This window comes from Heloderma suspectum, chromosome 4 (assembly GCF_057233095.1).
Source record: "Heloderma suspectum isolate Gila_16-S chromosome 4, 16-S_ref, whole genome shotgun sequence".
Taxonomy (NCBI): domain Eukaryota; kingdom Metazoa; phylum Chordata; class Lepidosauria; order Squamata; family Helodermatidae; genus Heloderma; species Heloderma suspectum.
In genome coordinates, this window is record NC_139461.1 from 272,064,842 (window position 1) to 272,089,410 (window position 24,569).

Here is a 24,569-nt window from a genome sequence, read left to right on the forward strand (position 1 = left end):
CCTTCATCTTTAAGGTGCCACGAGACTGTTGTTTTTGCTGCAACAGACAAACATGACCACCCTCTGGAAATAGTCAGATTATTGTTGCATTAGTACAGCAAAACATTCAGGATATTGCACCGATACAACAATGTCTGACAGTGACATTGCACAATGGAAGGCCTTGTACAGGTCATGCATAAGCAGAGGAGAGGAGAGGAGTGGAGAGGAGAGGCAGAGAGCCACACTCAGCATTGCCATGCCGGAAGGCTCCCCTCCTGCCCGCCCCCTGCTCCTACTTTATACTGATCCAGCACTGGAACCACATAGATGTGACTCAAAATCTTGAGTACCGAGCAGCGAGGCTCACAGTCCGAACAGATCATTCGAAGAGAACAGCAGGCGGCCTGCGCTGCGAAAGGGCTGCTGGTGTATCAGCCATTTGACAGGAGTCCCCAAGCATTTTGTTCTTAGACGCAATAGGAACATATTCAAAGTAGGGAGCAGGGAAACTTTAGCTGCGGGGAACTGGTTGGAACACTTGCCCATTGAAGTGACCACATTTCGATTTGCGAATCGATTTTGACGAGCATTTTACAAAGAAGGCTGAAGGAACGGTCTAAGTCAGTGCTGGCTCCAGGTTTTGGAGGGTCCCTGGGCAAGTCAGCCTCATGGGCCCCCTCCCTCAGGGAGTCGGCCTTCCCACTGCCATGGTCACCAGCTCCTATTGCTCCTCATGGTCTTTCTCATCATGGCTACCGCTTGTTTGCTTGACAGGCAGAGAGCCACTGAGCAAGTAGGCACTATCGTCTGTTCCTGCTCCTCCTTCTCACCACCACTATTGTTTGGGCCACAGCAAGAGGCAGGTGAAGAAGCAGGTTGCAATGGGGAAGAGGGGCAGCAACTCCACAGGGCTCTTGTCCATGGGACTCTGCTGGGATACAGGCCCTCGGCAGGTGCCCGACCAGGCCTGCCTTTGACTCCGGCCCTGGTTTCAGTAGGGATGGACGAAAGTCCCTTACCTGATCCCGCAGCTTGCTTCGTGGTGGGGCGGAGGCGCTCCGTCCCTCCCCCCGAAATTCTGGGTGGGGGGGAGGCGCCCCATCCCTCCCCGCTGAAATTCTGGCCGGGGGGGAGGCACCCCGTCCCTCCGGCCAAAATTCTGGCCGGGGGGGAGGCGCCCCGTCCCTCCGGCTGCGAAACCTCTTCTCCTGCCGGGACGCAAATGGCGGCGGCCATAGCCACCGCTGTTTGCGTCCCTGCAGTCAACTGTGATAGGCTATGTAAATGTTTCCGTAGCCTATCACGGCTGACTTGGGGGGGGGAAAGCGCATACGCAAATGGCGGCGCCCATGGGCGCCGCCATTTGCATATGCGCTTCCCCCCCCCCAAAGTCAGCCGTCATAGGCTATGGAAACATTTACGTAGCCTATCACAGTGTTTTTTGAAAATCTAGCCGTGATAGGCTACGTAAATCTTTACGTAGCCTATCACGTTTGTTGTTTGTTTGTTTTTTTTACTTGGAAATGGCGGCGGCAGCGGCTGGTCAGAAGACCGGCCGCCGCCGCCGCCACACCGCCGCCGCACCGCCGCCGGGAGCCGCCGCCACCAGGGACATTCGCACAAGGTAAGTCCCATCCCGGGGGGTGGCGGGGGGTGGTGGTTGACCGTTTCTCCACCAATTTTGGGTGGCCGAATGCGTTGGCATTCGGCCTCCCGGAGATTCATGGAGAAATTCTCCGACATCCCTAGGTTTCAGTCTACTGAATCCTGCAAATGGAATTCCCATCCAATTCTGTTATCTCCATTTGAGCTGTATAGGCCCACTTCATCTCTGTCACCTAGGATTCCTTCTCAAGAAAAATATTTAATAAAATGTGCCCCCAACGTTTGCTTTTATAACATCACAAATGAGCCCTGCAAGAAGATATTGCAGTGCAGAGTGTACCCACTCCGGGTTCCAGCCAGCCATGCCATCTTCCAGGATACTCCATTCCACGTCCCCTCCCCACCCCCCAGGTTACAGTTTTCTCCCCTCTTGACAGCCATTCAGCATTCCTGGGCCACTGAGCATGCTCTGCTCCGAGTTATTTGTACTTCTGCAAACCATAGGGTTTCCCCAGACGTGCTGATAAGTTTCCTCTTGTGTACAGATGGCGCCCTTTTGGCTACATGAAAATCCGCGCTCAGGGAATGAATTTGCTATTAGTATATGGGATTTTTAAAATGTGCATAGATGCCACTGGGACAGGTGCCATATAAACACTTGGCAATATAAAATATCCCCAGTTACTATCTTTAATTCAATGTTCTTTTGTATTCTTTAAAAAAAAACTTCCTGAGAGAGAAAAAAAACCCTGTGCAGCACTGGGCCCAATGCAGGGAGACTTTTGAGATCAGGTAATACTACATATATAAAATTAAAGGTAGCAGCTGGCTCCAGGACCAGAGAAGTTTGAAATTGCCTACAGACATCCTCCCTCCCCCAAGACGATTAGTCTTTGAGAACCAGGAAAGTTGTAGCTCAATCGCAGGGCACACGCTTTGCATGCAAAAGGTCCCAGGTTCAATCCCTGGCATCTCCAGGTAAGGCTCGTAAAACTCATGTCTGGAGAGCTGCTCCCTGCACATCAAGTAGTTAACCTGATGGTCTGACTTTGTATACGGGCAGATTGCTTACAGTTGTCTCTTGCCTCTACAGTGCAGATAGATGGATAGACAGAGATAGAGATGCATTTACAGTTTAACATGTTGATCATCACAAATTCCATATTCATCAACAAGAACGAAGGAAACTGATGTTGCCATCTTCGCTTTCTCCCCCTTTTTATTTATTTATTTATCTATTGCATTCATACCCCGCCTTTTTTCCTCTTGCAAGGAACCCAAGGCGGCTTACATTATCCTCCTCCTCTCCATTTTATCCTCACAACAACAACCCTGTGAGGTGGGTTGGGCTGAGAGTCTGTGACTGGCCCAAAGTCACCCAGTGAGCTTCCATGGCCGAGTGGGGACTAGAACCCGGATCTCCCGGCTCCTAGTCCAACACTCTTGCCACTACACCACACTGGCTCCCCTTTTTGTCTTTGATAAATGAACTCCCTCTTTTCTGCAAGATAATTGTAACAGGTGGGTCTCTCATAGGCACAGCACTTGGACACTGAAGGTCATTCCTCTCATTCACGGTAACCCAGACATGACTCTTGTTTCCACTGCCCCCCAGAACATAGCTGTGCATGTCAGCATTTGCCATTTTTACAAATATACTATTAATAGAGAGGCCTGAACTCTTACTGTGGATGAGAAGAAAATGATTGACATGTACAGGATAAGCTGTGACCCAAAGCCCTTCACAAGCATTCGTTGCCATAGCCCTGCTTGCGTGCGCAGGGCTATATCTTCGGATTGCAGCCATTGTCTGTCCTCCCTGCTCCACTCCCTCACCAGTAATACTCAGAGCGAGTCAGGCAAGTGCACAATTAAATCAGTGCTGAGACCAAGCTCGTGACATTTATTACATATGGGAATATGTGTACGTTATGTGCATGGTGTGTGTGTGTGTGTGTGTGTGTGTGTATACGTACACACACAGAGAGACACACACACACCCCTATTACACAGTGCTGTGGAGCACTCAAAGTACTTAACCGTTCATTGCATTTTTATCCCATCATTTCACCAAGGAGATCAGGGTGACAGACATGGTTCTTTCTCCCCTTTATCTTCACAACAACCCTTGGGGTAGGTTAGGCTGAGAGCGAGTGACTGGCTCAAGGTCACCCTGACTTATTTATTTACAATATATATATGCCGCTCCACATCAGAAGATTTCAGAGCGGTGAACAACATGGTAAAAGAATAAAACAACAGGTTAAAAGGGTTAAAACATTTTTTTAAAAGACAAACCCCAACAAAGTGGAATTTAACAAACTGTGGCTGGTCATGCAAGGAAAGCCTCTTGAAATAACAACGTCTTTAGGAGGTGCTGGAAGGAACACAATGTTGGCCCCTGCCTGACCTCTAAAGGCAGGGAATTCCACAGGAAGGGAGCCACCACACTGAAGGCTCTTTTCTTGGTGGACTCCAACCGGGGCATGGGTCCATGTGGAACCACCAGGAACATGGCCTCTGATGACGTCAGTGACAGGGCAGGTTGGTGAAGAAGGAGAGGCTCTCTCAGGTATCCTGGTCCTAAGTTGTTTAGGGCTTTGTACACTAGTACTAATACCTTAAACCTGGCCGGGTACCGAATAAGCAGCCAGTGCAGTTCCCTGAGCAAAGGAATTGCATGCTGAAAAGTGGCAGCTCCCAACAACAGCCGAGCTGCTGCTGCGTTCTGCACTAGCTCCGGCTTCCGGAGCAACCTGAAGGGCAGCCCCACATAGAGCGCATTGCAGTAATCCAGTCTTGAGGTTACTAATGCCCTGTACCACAGTGGCCAAGCTATCCCTGTCCAGGAGAGGCCATAGTTGGTGAACCCGCCAAAGCTGGTAAAAGGCACTCCGAGCCACCACGACCACTTGGGCCTTCAGCAACAATGATGGATCTAGGAGTACCCCCAGACTACGGACCTGATCTTTCACAGGGAGTGCAACCCCATCCAGAACAGGCAATGAGCCTATCTCCTGGACCCGATCCTAGTCCAATGGTCTAACCATTATACAACACAGCCTTGCGGAAACCTGAACCTCAGTGTTGAGAAGTCAAGACCTGACACACAGGCTCTTATACTCCACGTGCATTATTTCAACAGCCTTGCAAAAATGTCTCATGCTATTATCCCCCTATTGCAGATAGAGGCTGGGAGCAAATTGGTGGCTTTAACCAAGCTCCTGAAATCATGGTAGAGGTAAGAGTTGAATCAGAGCCACTGCACTACAAATGGCTCTTCTAAATGGCAGCAAACAAGCAATTTTCATGCTCCCTTTAAATCTGGAATGGTGGAGGGTAGGGGGCAAGAATAAGAAGCTTAGGGGGAAGGGACAGTATCCCCTTTCAGTTAAGCAACCCTCAACCCTGGGCCTGACAGGTCGATAAATTTAGTCTTGCTAGGGCATGCGTGTTATTTCTCTTACATCTTCTTAGATAATGCTCTTAACAGATGTTTATCACAAAGTCACAGGGACACAAATATAGTTTCCTCCTTGCTTCACACACACGTATTAACAAACAGCAATGTGGATAAGACGCCAGAAGAGAAAGCAGAAAAGCCAGAATTTATATCACACTCACTTCCTTGTGAGCCACAATTCCAAAATTAAAATTAAAAAATGAGTTATCTCTGGTCACCTGTTTCCCACACACTGCAAAATGAGAGCAGTATTTCTCTACCTGAAACCCAAGATGTTTTCAAGGCCAGTGTCTCATAGCCAGCACTCCTTCCATTCCACTCCTGCCATTTTAGTCCAGATTCCCATGCCTACCCAGGCAAATGAACTTCCCTCAGTCAATACTGTGTGTGTGTCGGGGGGGGGGGGAGCAAGCCAAATGATGGATGCCACCCAGGTTTCAAGCGTCAGCTATTAAAATCAGCCGCAATCTTCCCAAACGGGCCTAGTAAAAGCCACTATTGCTAACCTGACTTTACACCAGGGTTGGGCAACATGTGGTCCTTCCGATGTTTACGCCTACAACCCCCATCATACCTTGCCATTGGCTGTGCTGAGTAGGGCTGATGGGACTTGAAAGCCAAAACAGCTGGAGGGCCACAATTTGTTCACCCTTGCTTTATACTGTATCTTTACTGTTTAGGTTACTCTGTAGTGGGGGTAGGAAACTCAGTGCCCTCCAGATCTTTTGGACTACAACTCCATTAAGCCCCTGCCACCATGGTCAATGGTCAGGCAGAACATAAGAAGACACATGCTGAACCAGACCAAAGGCTTGTCTAGTCCAATATTCTGCACCCACAGCAGCCGAACAGATGCCTATGAGGGACAGAAGGGCAACAGTGACCTCTCACTCATGTTCCTCAGCAAGTGCTATAAAGAGGCATACTGCCACTCATACTAGAGGTAATACATACAGCCCTCATGGCTAGTAGCCATTGATAGCCTTATCCTCCATGAATTTGTCTGATCCCCTTTTAAAGCTGTCCAGGAGTCTGATGACATAGTAGCCTTCCTGGAGGCACAGCTCGCTATGTTCTGTTTGTTCTCTAAATGTGAAATTCCACAGTATCTAGCACACCGCTGAAGTTCTCGCTGTGCCCACTGGTATGTAATGCGATCTCCTGTCCACATGCCTACCTTTCATCCCTCCCCACTGCCACCTCTTTGCCACCATTCCACTACCATTTCCCTTCTCCCACTTCTGTCTCCCGCTGTGGGCATGTCATGTGTCAATTCATCTGTGTGCACACCTTTTTTAAAAAATGAGGAGGAATTGCACAAGACTATTACAGTGGAAGTTTGCAAATGTGCATTTCCAAAAGAGCAGGTACTGAACCATCAAAATAAAAAATGATGGGAAAAGCTGTGTTTGTACTCTGCCCGCTGGAAATGAAATGACACAAAGGGGAACAAAATTGTGCTACATGGACACACTCTTTCAGAAACATCAAAGTAAATGCCGCAACAGTGCCTGCACAGAAATCCCACAAGGACCCGAAAACAGGATTCATACCAGCAGTTCTTTGTGGTACTATGGCGCACCAGAAAACATTAATCGATTTTCCTTGTGAAAAAGTATGGGCAAAGCAGGGGGAAATCACAGGGCAGCTATAGGACCATGACGACATCGTGTGAACAGCTTGCAAAATTGCGCAAGCGGGGCAAGGTGATAGCATATTAAAAGCCTTGTCTAATCAAGCCCGAAGTTGGTGGCTGTTACTACATCTTCCATTCTAGTTGTTGTTTCCCGAAACATCTGGAGTGTTGCCTATCCTTCTTCTATAGCTTCCTTTCCCCTCTTCAAATAACTTCCAGGATAATATAAAAACCTCCCATGATACTAGAGAGAGGCTGGACCTTTGCTTTAAGCAGCCAACAATGTCTAAATTGCCACTCATTGCAGGAAAAGAAAAACAGAACACTTCACTTCAGTGAGGCAAGTCCATGACAAGAATACTAAACAGAAAGAAAGGGGATGACAATTTATAACGAAGGGAATTAAGAGGAGGTTATCACAATAACTTATCACAATATTGCCTTTCCAGTCTGGTCTAGCCTGTTAAAGAGCACTACTCACCAAAACAGTATGATTTGGAAAGCTTGTAATGTATTAGGGGTGGACAATTTGTGGCTGTCCAGATGTTTTGGCCTACAACTCCCCTCAGTCCAAGCCAGCAAAGCCAAGGGTGAGGCATGATGGGAGTTGAAGGCCAAAATATCTGGAGGACAAGTTGCCCGCCTGTGTTAGACAAATGTGCAGACACCCCAGAGCTGGAGGTACTGCTAGTATAGGAGTTGATATGCACGCATGCACAGGCACGCACACACTACTAGCCTCCTTTTCATTTAACAGTGCAGACTTACAGAAGACACAGAAACAAAATGTGCTCTCCATTATTCAGAAGTGTCACACTAGTATCCATTTGGGCTCCATTAGCAGACTCTAGGTTGGTGGAAATAGAGGATGCCCACAATCTTATGGTCATGGTGGAAAGACTCTCTAGGATGCACACTGTAGCGAAACCCCTTCTCTCTTCTCCCAGCCTACAGTCCCTCAAGAGGGGGTTCGCTTTTACTTCAGCATGGGCAAGTTATCCCCACCCACCTCGGGCTTCTGCCTTTAACAACCTTTAAGATACTTTTATATTTCTTTAAGTGTAGTGGGATGTCTAAGATGTGCCCTTTTAGTTTTTACCTTGGTTATGTATGAGTAGTGTGATTATGACTCACGTACAGGCTCTGTATAAAATAACCAAAACCATTTATTTAGTTTAAAATAAGCATTTAAATTGTAAAATATTTATTTAATATGAAGTTCTTGTTCTTGGTTACATTATGATTTAACCTCCTAACCTAACCTAACACCTAAGGCCACTATCTACCCCCTACCCCCACCCCAATCCCCAGGAGATGATGATGCGAATCAAGCCATTTCCTATCTGAAGCACCTATATATTCAACTGCTCCCTTTAACCGACACTCCTTCACTCCCTCCCATCCAATATTCTCACTGACCAATCACCCAGCACCAGGCACTCAACCAATCATACAGTCACACATACATTCTCATTCACTCTCCAGGCAACCTCACATGTATGGAGAAGGTATTAAACCATACACACAGAGCTTAAATAAATAAAACCAAAGGGCGGTTTCCCCACACACACCCCCTTCATTTCCTGGGCTAAGGGACCCTGGCCCAGGAAATTTCTAAGTTCTGAGACTTTGATGATCCACTGCATGTATGTATTCAGACTTTTCTCATCAGCAACAAGATCTAATAATCTACCCTGATTTATTTTGATTTAGACAAAACTCCAAGATTTCCCACTAAAAGAGCACACATCCAATAAGAAACAGCTGTAACCAGCATGGTGATCACTGGAGCTGTGGATGAGGGGAGTTGTAGTCCAGCCCAGCCAGAGGATACCAGGTTGGGTAAGGCTGGGTTAGAATGCCAGGGTGGAAATAGGAAGATCTGGATTACAGGGTGTTTCAAAAAGATGGACCCGATTTGAAATCGCTATATCTCTGCAACCACGAATCACCCATGAATGAAACTCTTACCACTTGAAAGGGTGGGGCATAGAGTTTCAAATGATTACCGCTAGATTCCTCTCTCAGCACACAAACAGCCCCTAGCCTCAGTCATTCGCAAGATGGCGACCTCGCAACACAAGGTGTTTTGTGTTCTGCAGTTCAGCAAGACTGAAAACGTAATTGTAGTGCAGCATGCGTTTCAATGGCGTTTTGGCATTGATCCACCAATGCCAAAGAGCATTCGTCGTTGGTACCGACAATTCGAGGAAACAGGCTGTTTATGTAAGGGGAAGAGCACAGGGTGACCACGCACTTCAGAGGAAAACATGAGAAGAATTTGAGAGAGTTTTCAGTGTAGCCCGCGCAAGTCCACTCATCGAGCCAGCTGAGAACTTGTGATCTCTCATACGACTGTCTGGCATATGTTAAGGCAACGTTTAATCATGGGGCCATAGCGGTTGCAATTGGTATAGGCTCTTCGTGCAGGTGACAAAGGAAAGTGTGTAGAATTTACTGATGCGATGTTACAGAACCATGGCAGCAGTGACTTCAGTGGAAGAAGACACTTTGAGAGGCGTTTGGGGTGAATTCAACTATTGTCTCGATATTGTCCGTACAGCAGGTGGAGGGCACATACAGCATTTATAAAATGCTTAGTAAAACTTGGTAACTCATTAAACTGTTTGTAACTTTTGGTGTAATTGTAACATGTTGCCATCGTGAAATATACTGCTTTGAAATTGGGTCCATCATTTTGAAACACCCTGTAGAATCCCCGCTCCGTCATGAAGTTCACTGGGTCAACTTGGGCCAGTAGTTCTCTCCTAGTCTCCTCTGCTCTATTTCCCGGGGCTGTTGTGATGATAAAATGGGGATTAGCTCCTGAGTTCCTTGGAAGAAGGGTGTGATGTTATTGTAGTAATGTTTTCAGATTTCCTGATAGGGCTCTATTCTCACACAGGAGCTGATTTCTCCATGTTCATATGACACAAGTGGAGTCTGGTGGGCTCATCCCTTCAACAGAAAGGGAGGCGAGATGCTGCATTTTTGGTTGCCGGCCAAAATGGGCATTTATATTGCATAAACAAACAAAAAGACTAACGCTGAAATCCTTTGCGCGCTTCCGTAAAGCAAGTCCATTGACCTCAGTGGGAATTTCCCTCAAGTAAACATGTGCAGGATTGGGCCATAAGATCATTGACTCATTTCAAAAAGACCAAATGCAAGTTCATACATAAGGTAGTGACATGGCAGTTAAAATGGTACCTGGCTCTCTTGTTCAACAGTGTTCTCTTTCGGGTAGAAAAGGTTTATGATCATATACAGAGGATGCAAGATTAATATCACATGAATGAAGCAACACACCTCCTAGAATTGCCTCAGGTAAAAGGAGGCAGCAAATCTCCACATCTTTGTGCTTCCTGTTGTCTGTGAGCCAAGAAGCAACACGTGCAAAACAAAGTTATTAAATCAAGCTGCTTTAAGTAATTACCTACTGAGTCAGAAAGGTCTTGAAAAGCTGCACCAGGCATTTTTATTTATTGTCTGGCTCCAGCCTCTGTGACAGGTCTCCTGAAGTGGCCCCTGTTCATTCTGGGATCATGGTAAGAATCTGCCTACAACAATGTGGCAAATAAGACCACACTCGCAATACTTTTTGTTGCTTACTTCTCAAGAAGTTCTAGACTTCAGCATGTAGGTAACTTTGCCTTTTCCCAGAACAGCCTTTCCCCTTCCAGATGTGCTGAACTGCATCTCCCATAATTCCTGGCCAGCATGGCCAATGGCTGGGAATTACAAGAGTTGCAGTGCAACACATCTGGAGGACCTCAGGCTTGGAAAGGCTAGTCTAGGATGCTCAATTTATTCCCAAATGTTACTTAAAGTGGCCATGTATCTATCGCTGAGTTTGACAAGGAGCTTAGCGTTGTGGCTAGGTACCCAACCATCATGTTTTTAACTTCTCTTCCATAGCTCAAACAAGATGACCATGAAGCATGTTTCTACAGATGCCCAACAAGGATTTGGACTCCAGCAAGTCCAAATGGAATAGCCAAAGGTTCACAGATGAGGTTAGCTGCAAAATAGCCAAAGCCTGTCCAAGAGGCAAGATCTGCTTCCAGTGAGCCTCTTTCACATGACCATTCAACCATTACTCAGCCAAATCCAAGCATAGCAATGGGCAGAGTTAAGGTTCCATCCTGGTCCCCCGAGTATAATTATCTCTGCCAAGATCCACAGAAGGGGTGGCCTCCTTTACAGGCACCTGAGAAAGGTGCCCTCAGAAGAGTGGGTGGAAAACCCAAAATACAGGATAAGAGACAGGCAGATGAAACCAGCTTTTGCATGTTTACAGAGCCCAAAGATGTGTAAATTCCAGAACAGACCCAACAGAACCTGACAACAAGCTCCCAAACTGTCTCACGTCAAAAACAATGACCTGGCCATGGAGATGGAAGTCATGGAGGCATATGTGGGGAGAGCTTTGAAGTCAGTATCAACTATGGACAACATGTAACAGGGTGCTAAGGAATTTACCACCTTGGGTAAAGGGATTTGCCTAATCAAGAGAAGGCTGGAGAAACAACAATGGGGTTCTTGGCTTCCTTGAAGACACCAAAGGTACCTGCATTATTTCAATAGCAAGATTTGAACTAGCATTTGAGTATTTATATTGCAATAACACCCAGAACAGGTCAAACCTCCATATTCCTAAAACTATAACAGGTGGGTCCCCATCATGCATACAAAACTAAGACCAAAAAAATGATGTATGGATTTCTGGCTGGACCTTTCAAACAAACCTGAGATAGGCTCACCCCAAAGACTGTCATGATATGATTGAGGTGAAAGGCTCATATGAATTAACTTTCATCAAGGCAAGTGGCCAATAGAGGTTGCAATGACCAGAAACCCTCCCTTTCTGGTGGGTCTTTATATTGTAAACCAGGTCCGGGCAGGTCCTAATCACCTAAATTCAGTTTTTTATTACTGCAATTTCTAGAACATCACAAACCAGTTCTCTACTAGGATCCCCAGCCAATAAAACAAAAAACAGCAACAAAAACAACAGCAGATGAATAAATTAGGTGTTTCTTTAAACCAACTTCCTTCTGTAGTGACAAATTTGAAGGGGGAAACCCCATGTGGGGAAAAAAATGTAATAAAGCTACTGTCTTAATTGACACTAATGTAAAGTCTGCTTTACAATGACAAGGTCACCACACCCAGGCTGCCTACCATTAAGAAATTCAAGAGGCCATCACATGCAAAGGTGAAGAGTATTCTAAGACAGCAGAACCATTGACTCATCTGATAACGCAACCTTTGGTCAATAAGAAGGCTGTTGTTCAGTTCATGTTTCTTAATTTTCCCTGATGTTATGTGCTACTTAAGAAGTGTGCATTCATGCACATGCATGTACTACACATTTGGTTCAATAAATACCTCAATGACTTCTAAATGTGGTAATGTGTCTGCTAGCTGTATGGGGAATGAACTGTAATTACACACATGCAAACTTCAGACCACAAATGCTATATTCATATCAACCTTTAAAAAGGAAAATATATAATTTGCTCCCAATGAGCTATGAGTATTGGCCATCTGCTACATCCTTCATCTACTCCAACATATGCACCAGGGAATTCCTTAACTTATGTGAGCATTGCACCCACTTCATGATCTGTGCATGGAATTAGGCTTCTGCAAGAATATCTGTTGGATGAAGAACTACTGTGTCCTGCTGTCTTCAGAAGTCCGCTTCGTGATGCAGGACAGGGCCTTTTTGGAAGTTGTAGAACTCCCTCCCCTGGAGCCTCTATACAACAAGCTTTCTGACAAGCTGTTAAGACCATTTTATTTCATCTGGCCTATGGCTTCATTCTGACTTTTCCTTGGCTCTGTATTATAATTGTTACTGTAATTTTTATGGCTGCTTCATTTAGGGGTGGGGAGTGCTGTGTTTTGCTTGTTTTATGCTATTTTATGTTATTATGTACTTTTAAATGTTTTTAACTTCATAAGCCACAGGTGGGAAAGCATTGCAGAAATATTAACATAAATAAACTTCATGTACAAGCAGGTGATGGATGTGTGGTTCCTCTCCAATTCCAGCTGCTGGAACTGCAGGCATGTAATCTATTGAGAAAGTCAATGATCCCACTGATCCACTGTTCAGAAGAGAATGCATTGGGCTAAATTCAACCCTCCCCTGTTCATGAAAGGACTCTGCACACTGACCTGATTCAGACAACACACCACAGCTTGCAGTGAGTTATATAACCCACAATGAGCCCCCATCTCCCATGGGTGCCATTTTGCATGTTAAAAATGGGGGTTGTCATGTCATGCAAACCAGGCCACCATGGGTTATGAGAGGGTTAAACAAGCCTTGCATAATCCATGGTCTGTTGTAGGGTTATGCAACGGTTGTTTAACCCTCGCATAACCTACAATAGTGGGGTTCAATGATATGACAACCCCCACTCAGGTGTTGAATATGCAAAATGGCAGCCGGCACGCACCACAGCCCCACCGAGGGTTAAACAACCCACGGTGGGGCTCTTGTGTCATGCGAACTGGCCCATTAAGCGCGTGCAGTTATGCGCATGCACAGATCAATCAGGGCTGGCGTGATCGAGTCACAACTCAGTGTGAACTGGGAAATGGGTGCAGCCACCCATGCTTTGCCATGACATCACCTCACTGCACAGTTTGGGTATGGCACAGTGCTCCACATGGATATGGGCTGCAAGAGGCAACTCTTGAGGCCTGCCTTCCCCAATCTTGTGTCCTCCCGATGTGTTGGACTGCAGCTCCCATCATTCCCAGCCAACATGGCCAAAGGCAGGGAATGATGGGAGTTACAGTCCAACGCAGCTGGGCGCCACAACTTTGGGGAAGGTTGCTCTAGGCTACATATAAAGGGAGAAAAGGCCAAGTGCCAGCTGAGCCAGTGTTCACGGGTACATGATGCCAACATCCAGCTTGCCTCAGATGCTTCTTCCTTCCCTCCTGAAAGCGGTAGAACCTCCCTATGTCTGGGCTGAGGCCTGGCCTACCCATGCCTGTCTCTGACTGACATCAACCTAATTCAGCACAGCAGACCCTGGCTTCAGGAAGTCTACTGCCCTACAGAAGAAGAAAGAGCAAGCCCTTCTCTTCCTCCTCCCTCTGTAGGCCTGACAGCACAGATTAGGCAAATCATCAACATGCATCATTGCATTCAGTCCAGGCTTAGTGATGGGTGGAGGGGCTTGTCCAGGATTAATTTGAACCTAGTGGATTACTTCCAGACTGCAGCAAACATGATTCGCCCATCCTTAATCATCATTAGGGAATATGCAGGGGGTTATAGTTTTATTTTTCACCAAATCCCTGCGGAGTCCTTTCAGTACCAATACAGGCACTAGAATCCACCTGCCAGCACTCACTAGAGGCGCTTCCAGACGAGGCTTTTATCGTGCAGTCGCTGCGCCTCATTCACCAACTTTGATGGGGAGTCCAGACATTATTGTCTTCCATTTCTTCTCCCAGGTTTTCCCACTGCTTCTTCCTCTTTTTTTTTTTTCTTTCCAGAGAAAATCTGTTAAGAGGGAAAGAAAGAATAGTTGCACAATGCTTTTCGATTGGAAGCAGTAAGAGCCATCTGTCCGAAAACGCCCTTAGCTGGATAACAAAGACTTCCAGGAGCTTCCATGTGTGACCCACTATTTCCAAAACAGCTACCAGCGCCCCAGTCCTTTGCGTTAGCCAGTTTACCCCATCTGTTTTAGGCATAGAATTTCTCTCCCCTTTTCAGCAGAATTTGGAGCTTGTTTTGCAAGATTTGCCCAGGCCTGCCTGTTGACACGATGAATATTCGGCGCAGGTTTGCTGCACAAGTGTTCGTTGCATACCTGGCATCGTGCCCTTAGGAATCCTTGACATTTCAAGCTTTCATGTGTTTAAAAGAGCAACTGTCTTAGCTCCTGCAGTGGTGAAGAGCCTGACTGCACAAGGAAATCCACAGTTGTCATGTGAGGTGGCAAGATTTTTAAATAAAGCAGGAGCAGGCCGTCCTGGAGACGCACCCCAGGGTGCTGCTGGGTAATACTGCACTGGATGCTGGGATGCAAGGCTTGGGTCATGTGATGCAGCCACTAGGAGTCTCAACAGACAGGATCATAGGAACCTGCCTTATACCAGGTCAGACCATTGGCCCATCTAGCCGAACACTGTTAATACTGACCGTTAACACTAACAGTCCAGGGGTTCAGGCAGGATTCTTTCCTAGCCCCACCTAGAGATGCCAAGAATTGAATGTGAGACCTTCTGCATGCAAAGCATGTGCTCTGCCACTGAGTTACAGCCCCTCACCAAGAAACTAGAGCATAGGAAGCTGCCTTATACCAACTCCCCCCTCCCCCCCGCCACCTTCTATGACTAGGGCTGACCCAGCCATACAGTCAGACTAAGCACCCAACTCAGGCAGTTCCTGTGTAGCAGGCAGCGTCCTACCCAAGTCTTCCACACTATTTCCAGCATGACGGCATTCCCGAATCACCCCAGCACTATCCTACGGGGTTCCAGAGCACAGACCCAGTTCACGATGGGCTGCCATCACCCAGTCCCATCAGGTCAAAAGCCTTGCTGGACTTTGGTCAAAATGCCACTTCTTGCTAAGAGATTCAACATACTTTGAAAATGCATGTCCCAGGAGCAAAGAACAAACAGTGCAACTGCATTTACTGAATTTTCTGTGGTGCAGAACACACCGAGCCCTGACAAAGCACATCTAGCCAAAGACAGCATGAGACATTTGACTATAGGCTGCCACTCTCCACGTCTATAGCTGTATTGAGGGCAGAATTTCTGCTTTCTTTGGGCTGCTTTTTCTGTGATTAATATTTTGACTTCGATGTCTGTTCTATCATCATCATCATCTGTAATGGGGAGAGGGCATATGGAATGCCCTTAGACATCGGGAGGGAATGCAATGCTTATGTTCTTCTAAATCAAGATTCTACAATTAAAATATATTATGAAAGAGCAAAGGAGCATTATTTAATGTTTAGCACAATGTAACCACATAAATCTTCAGCAAAGGAGATCGTTACCTTGTCATGGTGCTGGAGCTTGAGCACCTCAATGACGTCATGAGCTAAACCGTGAAGGGACACCCAAGACGGGAAAGTCATGGCAGAGAGGGCAGACTAAATACGATCCCTGGGGAAGGAAACGGCAACCCACCCCAGTATTCTTGCCATGAAAACTAAATGGATCAGTACAACCAGAGATATGTCGGTATACCATCGGAAGATGGGACTCCCAGGTCGGAAGATGGTCAAAATGCTACTGGGGAGGAACAGAGGATAAGTTCAACTAGCCCCAGATGTGATGACGCAGCTAGCTCAAAGCTGAAAGGACGGCTAGCAGCTGATGGTGCTGGTGGTGAACAACAAATCCGATGTTCTAAAGATCCACACACCATAGGAACCTGGAATGTAAGATCTATGAGCCAGGGCAAATTGGATGTGGCTATTGGGGAGATGTCAAGATTAAATATAGACATTTTGGGTGTCAGTGAACTGAAATGGACTGGAATGGGCCACTTCACATCAAATGACCACCAGATCTACTACTGTGGACAAGAGCACCACAGAAGAAATGGAGTAGCCTTCATAATTAATAATAAAGTGGCTAAAGCAGTGCTTGGATACATTCCAAAAAATGACAGAATGATCTCAATTCGAATTCAGGGGAAGCCATTTAACATCACAGTGATCCAAATATACGCCCCAACCACAGATGCTGAAGAAGCAGAAGTAGATCAGTTCTATGAGGATCTGCAGCACCTACTGGATAGTACGCCAAAAAAAGATGTTATTTTCATTACAGGAGACTGGAATGCTAAGGTGGGTAGTCAAACGACACCTGGAATTACAGGCAAGCATGGTCTGGGAGAACAAAATGAAGCAGGACATAGGCTGATAGAATTTTGCCAAGACAACTCATTGTGCATAACAAACACTCTCTTCCAACAACCTAAGAGATGACTTTATACATGGACTTCACCAGACGGTCGACACTGAAATCAGATTGACTACATCCTTTGTAGCCAAAGGTGGCGGACATCTATGCAGCTGGTAAAAACAAGACCTGGAGCTGATTGTAGTTCAGATCACAAACTTCTTCTTGCACAATGTAGAATCAGACTAAAGAGAATAGGGAAGACCCACAGATCAGTTAGATATGAGCTCACTAATGTTCCTCATGAATATGCAGTGGAGGTGAAGAATAGATTTAAGGGACTAGATTTAGTAGATAGGGTCCCGGAAGAACTATGGACAGAAGTTTGCAACATTGTTCAGGAGGCGGCAACAAAAAACATCCCAAAGAAAAAGAAAACCAAGAAGGCAAGATGGCTGTCTGCTGAGACACTGGAAGCAGCCCAAGAAAGAAGGAAAGCAAAAGGCAACAGTGATAGGGGGAGATATGCCCAATTAAATGCAAAATTCCAGAGGGTAGCCAGAAGAGATAAGGAATTATTTTTAAACAAGCAATGTACGGAAGCAGAAGAAGATAATAGAATAGGAAGGACAAGAGACCTCTTCCAGAAAATTAGAAACATCGGAGGTAAATTCCAGGCAAAAATGGGTATGATCAAAAACAAAGATGGCAAGGACCTAACAGAAGCAGAAGAGATCAAGAAAAGGTGGCAAGAATATACGAAAGATCTGTATAGGAAGGATAATAATAGCGGGGATAGATTTGACGGTGTGGTCAGTGAGCTAGAGCCAGACATCCTGAAGAGTGATGTCTGAAGAGTGAATGGGCCTTAAGAAGCATTCCTAATAACAAGGCAGCAGGAGATGACGGTATCCCAGCTGAACTGTTTAAACTCTTGCAAGATGATGCTGTCAAAGTGATGCATGCCATATGCCAGCTAATTTGGAAAACACAAGAATGGCCAACAGATTGGAAAAAATCAACTTATATCCCCATACCAAAAAAGGGAAGCACCAAAGAATGTTCAAACTATCGAACAGTGGCACTTCTTTCACATGCCAGTAAGGTAATGCTCTAGATCTTGCAAGGTAGACTCCAGCAATTCATGGAATGAGAATTGCCAGATGTACAAGCTGGGTTTAGAAAAGGCAGAGGAACTAGAGACCAAATTGCCAATATCTGCTGGATAATGGAGAAAGCCAGGGAGTTTCAGAAAAACATCTATTTCTGTTTTATTTACTATTCTAAAGCCTTTGACTGTGTGGATCATAACAAATTGTGGCAAGTTCTTGGTGGTATGGGGATACCAAGTCATCTTGTCTGCCTCCTGAGGAATCTGTATAACGACCAAGTAGCAACGGTAAGAACAGACCACGGAACAACGGACTGGTTTAAGATTGGGAAAGGAGTACGGCAGGGTTGTATACTCTCCCCCTACCTATTCAATCTGTACGCAGAACACATCATGCAAGGTGCTGGGCTTGATGAAGCCAAGGCTGGAGTTAAAATTGCTGGAAGAAACATTAACAATCTCAGATATGCAGACGATACCACTTTGATGGCTGAAAGCGAGGAGGAGCTGAGGAACCTCATGACGAAGCTGAAAGAAGAAAGTGCAAAAGCTGGGTTGCAGTTCAACCTCAAAAAAATCAAGATTATGGCAACCAGCTTGATTGATAACTGGCAAATAGAGGGAGAAAATGTGGAGGCAGTGACAGACTTTGTCTTTCTCGGCGCAGAGATTACTGCAGACACTGACTGCAGCCAGGAAATCAGAAGACGTTTACTTCTTGGGAGGACAGCAATGACAAATCTTGATAAAATAGTGAAGAGCAGAGACATCACACTGACAACAAAGGTCCGCATAGTTAAAGCAATGGTATTCCCTGTAGTAACCTATGGCTGCGAGAGCTGGACCATAAGGAAGGCTGAGCAAAGGAAGATAGATGCTTTTGAACTGTGGTGCTGGAGGAAAATTCCGAGAGTGCCTTGGACTGCAAGAAGATCAAACCAGTCCATACTCCAGGAAATAAAGCCAGACTTCTCACTTGAGGGAATGATATTAAAGGCAAAACTGAAGTACTTTGGCCACATCATGAGAAGACAGGATACCCTGGAGAAGATGCTGATGCTAGGGAAAGTGGAAGGCAAAAGGAAGAGGGGCCGACCAAGGGCAAGATGGATGGATGATATTCTGGAGGTGACAGACTCGACCTTGGGGGAGCTGGGGGTGGCAACGGCCGACAGGAAGCTCTGGCGTGGGCTGGTCCATGAAGTCACGAAGAGTCGGAAGCGACTGACCAAATAAACAACAAAAACCACATAAATGCAGGCACGCTTATTTAATTATCTCACATCATGTCCATGAATTTCATACAAGGATTCTAATGATGGGGCACAAAGAAATGCTAAATTAGCTCTATTTACGTACTGATTAAGTCAATTATTTAAATTGTTTAGTTAGCATACATGTTTTTGTAGATAAGCCACCCCTCTCTAATGCACGTTCATTGAGATGTAAGGGGGATTTGAGATTGAATGAGGGGAAATGCTCAGTTTCAACCACTGATAACACGTATGCCAAGTAGGGTCCAGTATTTCTACCATTGTCATGTCACTAGCCATAGGCTGCTAAAGCTGGCTTGAAATCCCTTGCTAAAAGCAGTTGGGCCAGAAAGTTAGGATGCTTCCAGACAAAGCTTTTGCTGCACCATCATCCTGCTTCATTCACAGAATTTTAGGAGGGGTCCAGATTACATCCTCCACTTGTAACCCTCCAACATTTTCCCACCACTTCTTGTGCAGAAAATGTGTTAAGGAGGAAAAAAACCCACACGCAAAATAGCTGCATATGCCTTCTCATTGGCAGCACTAGGACCCTCTGCCTGGAAGCACTCCTAGAGGCTAGTGAGGGTTCACCAAGGTTTATCCAAGTTACTGAACGTAGGGCACAATCCTATGCCTATTCAGTGGCTAGACGGCCATTAGATTGGTCGGTTCCCAGAGAACCCACCTCCATTCCTTCCCACGCTGCCTCATAGGCAGCACGGATCAGCCCCACGCTCGGAAGAGCAGCACGGAGCGGGGAAAACAGGGCATTCCCAGGGGCGGGGAGGTATGGCATTTCCTATGTGTCATCCAACTCCCCCTTCCTGCGCTCAGAGGTCCCACGGTTAGACAGCTGAAACTGGCTGTCTAGCTGCAAAAGCAGGGCAGTGGTAAGGAGCATCCACTCCTTACCACTCCTCCCGCCCTGCACTGGATAGGCGGTCGCCCCCAGGACTGGAGGTAAGCGTCGATCCAGATAGGGTTGCTCCCTCTGCTTACTTTCATCAATAACGTACAGCCAGAAAAAACGAGAGGTGGATGGACTCTTTCAGCCATGCATTTAAGGGCGCAATCCTATGTATGTTTAGACAGAAAAAAGTCCTACAACTCCCAGCATCCTACAGACAGCATGGCTGGCTAGGACATGCTCAGAGTTGTAGGATTCTTTTCGGTCTAGACATGCACGGGGTTGCACCCTAAGTTGGAAGGCTCCACAAGGCAACCTCTTCCCAATACCCCCACAGTCTTTCTCTGTGACAGCCTTCCCCAACTTGGTGCCCTCCAGATGTGTTGGACTACAACTCCCATCCTTCCCAACCTGGGAAGGATAGGAGATGCAGTCCAACAAATTGGGAAGGCACTAGCTTGGGAAGACCGGTCTGTGGCAACAGATCTCCTGTCTATCACTTTTTTCATTGTCTTTTTAACCAGGCAAGCTGAAGCTCATTTTTATCACTTCTGCCACTTCCTGGCTTTTCGGCTGTTTTTAGCTGAAACCCTTTCACCCTGCAATAGGAAGGCCACTTCCACCAGAGAGGAGGGCGGCACCCAACATTCGGAGCCTGTTACAGCAGAAGCAACTGATGAGCCTTGCAGCCCCTTAAAGGCTAAAAGATGTGTTGGGGATTAGAGTCCACTGTATCAGCTTATGCCACAATCCATTATGTCTTTGAAGACTCGTTGCTGTTTTAACATTTGGATAATGTGCATGCCTTGGGCAGAACAGTTTCAGATCAGCAAGGTTACAATAGAGGGACTTCTATTACATTTCTTGTCTGGAGGGGAAATTTCTGTCCGATCTCACACTGTATACCTGGGTGCTTCCAGACAAAACTTTTACTGTGCAATCGTACTGTGCCATTCATGGAATTTTATGGGAGGTCCACACAAGAATGTCTTCCATTTGTAGCCCTCCCGTGTTTTTCCACCTATTCTTCAGCCTTTCTTCTTACCAGAAAACAATCAGTTAAGGGGGAAAAGGCATAATACATACACAATGCCTTTTGAGTGTTAGTGCTAGGAGCTCTCTGTCTGGAAGCACCCCGAGTCTTCCGGGGTCTTGTTTGAAAGAGACGTAGATTAAGGCAGAATTGATGTTGCAATTTGAATGAAGGCTTTGGCTTCCCTTTTCAGTGGTATTGCTATAGGCTGTGCATCTGCTTTCTTTGAGACAGAGGTTGTGTGCAAAGTGCTTCACACATGTTATCTCAGGAGGCATATTTTCAGTACTGAAACAGGAGCTGCAGCACATCCTTGCCAACTTCCTCCTGCCATTGGAATGCCAACATGAATGTTAGTTCAGTCAATCATTCTGCTCCTCCTTTCACCATACCCCAAGATGGGTTGCCCATCATTAAAACAAGAAGTTAAAGCACAGCGCATATATTCATTCAATGGAATGTTCATTCCACCCTTTAAAAAAAAAATTAAAGAACAAAACACAAATTATTGTATTTTTAAGTTGAAAAAACTGCTTCAGAAAGGGAGGGGGAAGTGTCCCCATGACATCATAGGGAGTCAACCAGTCAGCATTGTACACAGTCTTACAGGACCTTTAAGGTGAACAAATGTATTACGCCACAAGATTTAGTGGGCTAGCATCCACTTCATCAATTGCACAAAATGTTATCTTTCATTAGCAAGAGTAGGCATAAAAACATGACGCAGAGAGAAAGAGAAAAAACCTAAGCAGTAGGGCTCAAAAGAATGGCAACGAGCTGCAAGAAGCATGATCTGCAACTGTTCAATTGACACTCAAAGATATGAAAGACTGTTATCTGTTGACAAATCTTTCTGTAAGGATCTTGTAGTCACACACAAGATATGTCACAACAGAAGGCCATTTCTGTACCTCAGGCTTCCCCAACCTGGCACGCTCCATCTGGGAATGATGGGAGTTATAATCCAACACATCTGGAGGGCACCAGGTTGGGGAAGGCTGGTGTACTTCATTAAGGGCGCAATCCTATGCACGTTTAGACAGAAAAGAAGTGCTACAAGTCCCAGCATTCCCCAGCCAGCTGAGCTGGCTGGGGAATGCTGGGACTTGTAGGACTTTTTTTCTGTCCAAACATGCATAGGATTGCGCCCCAAACGAGTTAATTCCACAGCGCGAACATGTAGCAACAGCTTTGATTTTGAAAGGCTGCCCTCCTAGGAGACTTCGCGTGTGGGAGGAGGAAGGTTTTTATGGTCCCCTACCTACCCACTCAGACTTCGGGACTCGAGGGGCAGGGGGAAAGCCTTCGCCCCATCCGCCCCGAAGGCTGCTCCGGGAGGGGTACGCCCCTGTTTTTCGGCCCTGCGCCTCCCACGGGAAAATCCCCCTGCCCACGCTGTGGTGCCCAGCAGCACCCAACCCTACCACGGGTCCAGCGCTCACGTGGAGCGCGAAGAACTCCCCCCACCGCTGCTCCAAAAGCTCCGCCTTCCAGCCGTTGGCCGCCTCTCATTGGCTGCTGGGAGCGGCGGCCTCTCCGGCAGCGGGCGGGCCCCTTTGTGACGCCACAATCAGCTGTTTGAACGTTCTAATTTCTGAGCCGAGATCAACTGGGGATTCAGCAATAACAGAAAAATAATAATATTAAGACTTCAGCCGGGGGAGGAAAGGCGTCCGGACGCGAGGGCAGCTGCATGCAGTTTGCAATGGTGCATATCTTCTGAGAAGATCGGAGACACCACTTACATCATCACCACACCACCACTTCCTCTCCCTGCATCTTTTTTTGGGGGGGTCTCTTTATTTTAAATTATCATTTTTATTATTGAGCCTGGTTGATTTCAATTAAAACTACCTCACGGACTCTGCCTAAAGCTGGTGCTTTTTTAAAACAAAAACCTTGTGGTTTTTTCGTGTGTGTGTACGTGTGGCGTTGTTTACAAAACATTTGATGACATTAAAGGCAAGGTAAGTCCTGTTTTCCCCCACCCCCGGTGCGGCTGATTTATTTCCAGACTTGAAAACCATAATCTCTTTGTGTCGAACGAAAACACTCCGTGTAATGTGTTATATATATATATATATATATATAATCGCAAAGAGTAGTTTGAATATCTATTTACTGTTGTAGTTTTAAGAGCCCATCCCTTTGCTTGCAGGGTGTGTTTTATTATGTGGCATTCAGCTCTGATATCGATTCCCCCTCTAGTGTGTCATTTTAAACCCCTCTTTGTATTTGGCATTCTCTATGCGGCTGGGTGCATCGCTGTATAGTTCTGGATATGTTGTTATGGACGCGTTGTGATTTCGTCCTCTGGTTGGCAGGGAAATAACGAATACATTGTCTTGCGGTAGGAGAACATATACACACCGGGAGGGAAAGATCTTTGTTTTGAGTTTAGAAGCAAGAATGCCTTGGCCTCTAGAGTCACAAGGGAGAGATTCACGGGCATTCAGGGTCTGGGAAGGAAGGAGACTGCTGTTTAAGCCACCAAGAATCGCCCTCTGTTCTGACTTGCAAATGAATATGGGTAGATATGTGTATGTGGATAATAATCTCAGGACAGATTTTTGAGAGTACAATACTCCAGTTTAAAACCAGATCCTCTAATGTAAATAATTGCATAATCGTTTTAAAAGGTCATTATCGTTCTATTTATGAAGGGCTTTGGTACGAAACAAAAGACTGTTAAGAGATCGCCAGAAATAATAACGCGCCAGAGCTCGGGATCTGATTCGATTGTAATCGACTCTCCTTCTTTGCTTAAAATGCAGAAAGAGCCTTTTGTCTTGACTTTCTTTGGCGACCAGGAGCAGCAGCAGCAACGAAAATGTTGCAAATATTAATAATGCACCGGAAAGGTGGGAGGCGAAGGAGCAGGGAAAGGAAGAGAAAGAGGAGGAAAGAAGAAAGCAAAACACATCCCCTTGTTTGTGTGGAGCATGGCTCATTGAGGTCATAACAGGCGATGGCGAATGGAAAATGTTCATCATCATTAACTGCAGATGGGGGGGGGGGCTGGCTGCTGCTGCTGCTGCTTTTTCGTTCAGCTGTTTCCTTGAGAGCCAGGCTGTAGCAATGAAGAGTAGTTCGTTACCCACTGCAATCCTGCCAGCTACCGCTATGTATGGCTGTAAGATGGGTTCATAAAGCAAAATGCCTACTTGATTTGTTGTGTTCTCCCAGTTCTCTCTCTTTCTCTGTTTCTTGCTCGCTTGCTTTCTTCTTGCTTGCTTTGTTTGGGTAGGGTTAGGATTTCTCCTTGGGTGAATCTTTGCAAGGGAACTGCAGACATTTACGGGACCACTTCTGGGTTTGGAAACGTCAGCCGTGCATGGACTTGTGGATCAGGGTGCGGTGGAGGGCCGGGAAGGAAAGCGTCTGCAACAACACACCCACCCTTCTTTGATGGAAATGTACGGCCGTGCCAAGTTGGGCTGGCAAAACCAACCAGGGCTCTCGCGGCTCTTTAAAATGACTTAACAAATGTGTATTGTCGTGGCATAAATAAGCTTTGGTGAACTAGAGCCCACTTTGTCAGCTGTGGTCGATGTGTCTCCGCGCCTCTGTACGTAGGGAAAAGGGAACAAAGAGCAGGCGTGTGGCTAAAGTGACAAATAGACATCCCATTTTCTAGACCCGGGCGGATAAACAATCGCTCCGGTTAGTCAGTTTCTCT

At 46.2% G+C, this 24,569-nt stretch overlaps 1 protein-coding gene across 3 annotated transcripts in view; it reads left to right on the plus strand.

Annotated features, from left to right (window-relative positions):
* Positions 1–22,456: 22,456 nt before the first annotated feature.
* The window catches only part of TP53INP2 (tumor protein p53 inducible nuclear protein 2), a 42,021-nt gene continuing 39,908 nt past the window's right edge, over positions 22,457–24,569 (plus strand). Inside the window, exon 1 of one of the 3 annotated variants that reach the window (XM_084853888.1) lies at positions 22,457–22,857. The gene's annotated coding sequence lies outside the window, so the exon portion shown is untranslated. The remainder of the gene's footprint in view (positions 22,858–24,569) is intronic. The other 2 variants (XM_084853887.1, XM_084853889.1) reach the window with 2 other exon arrangements.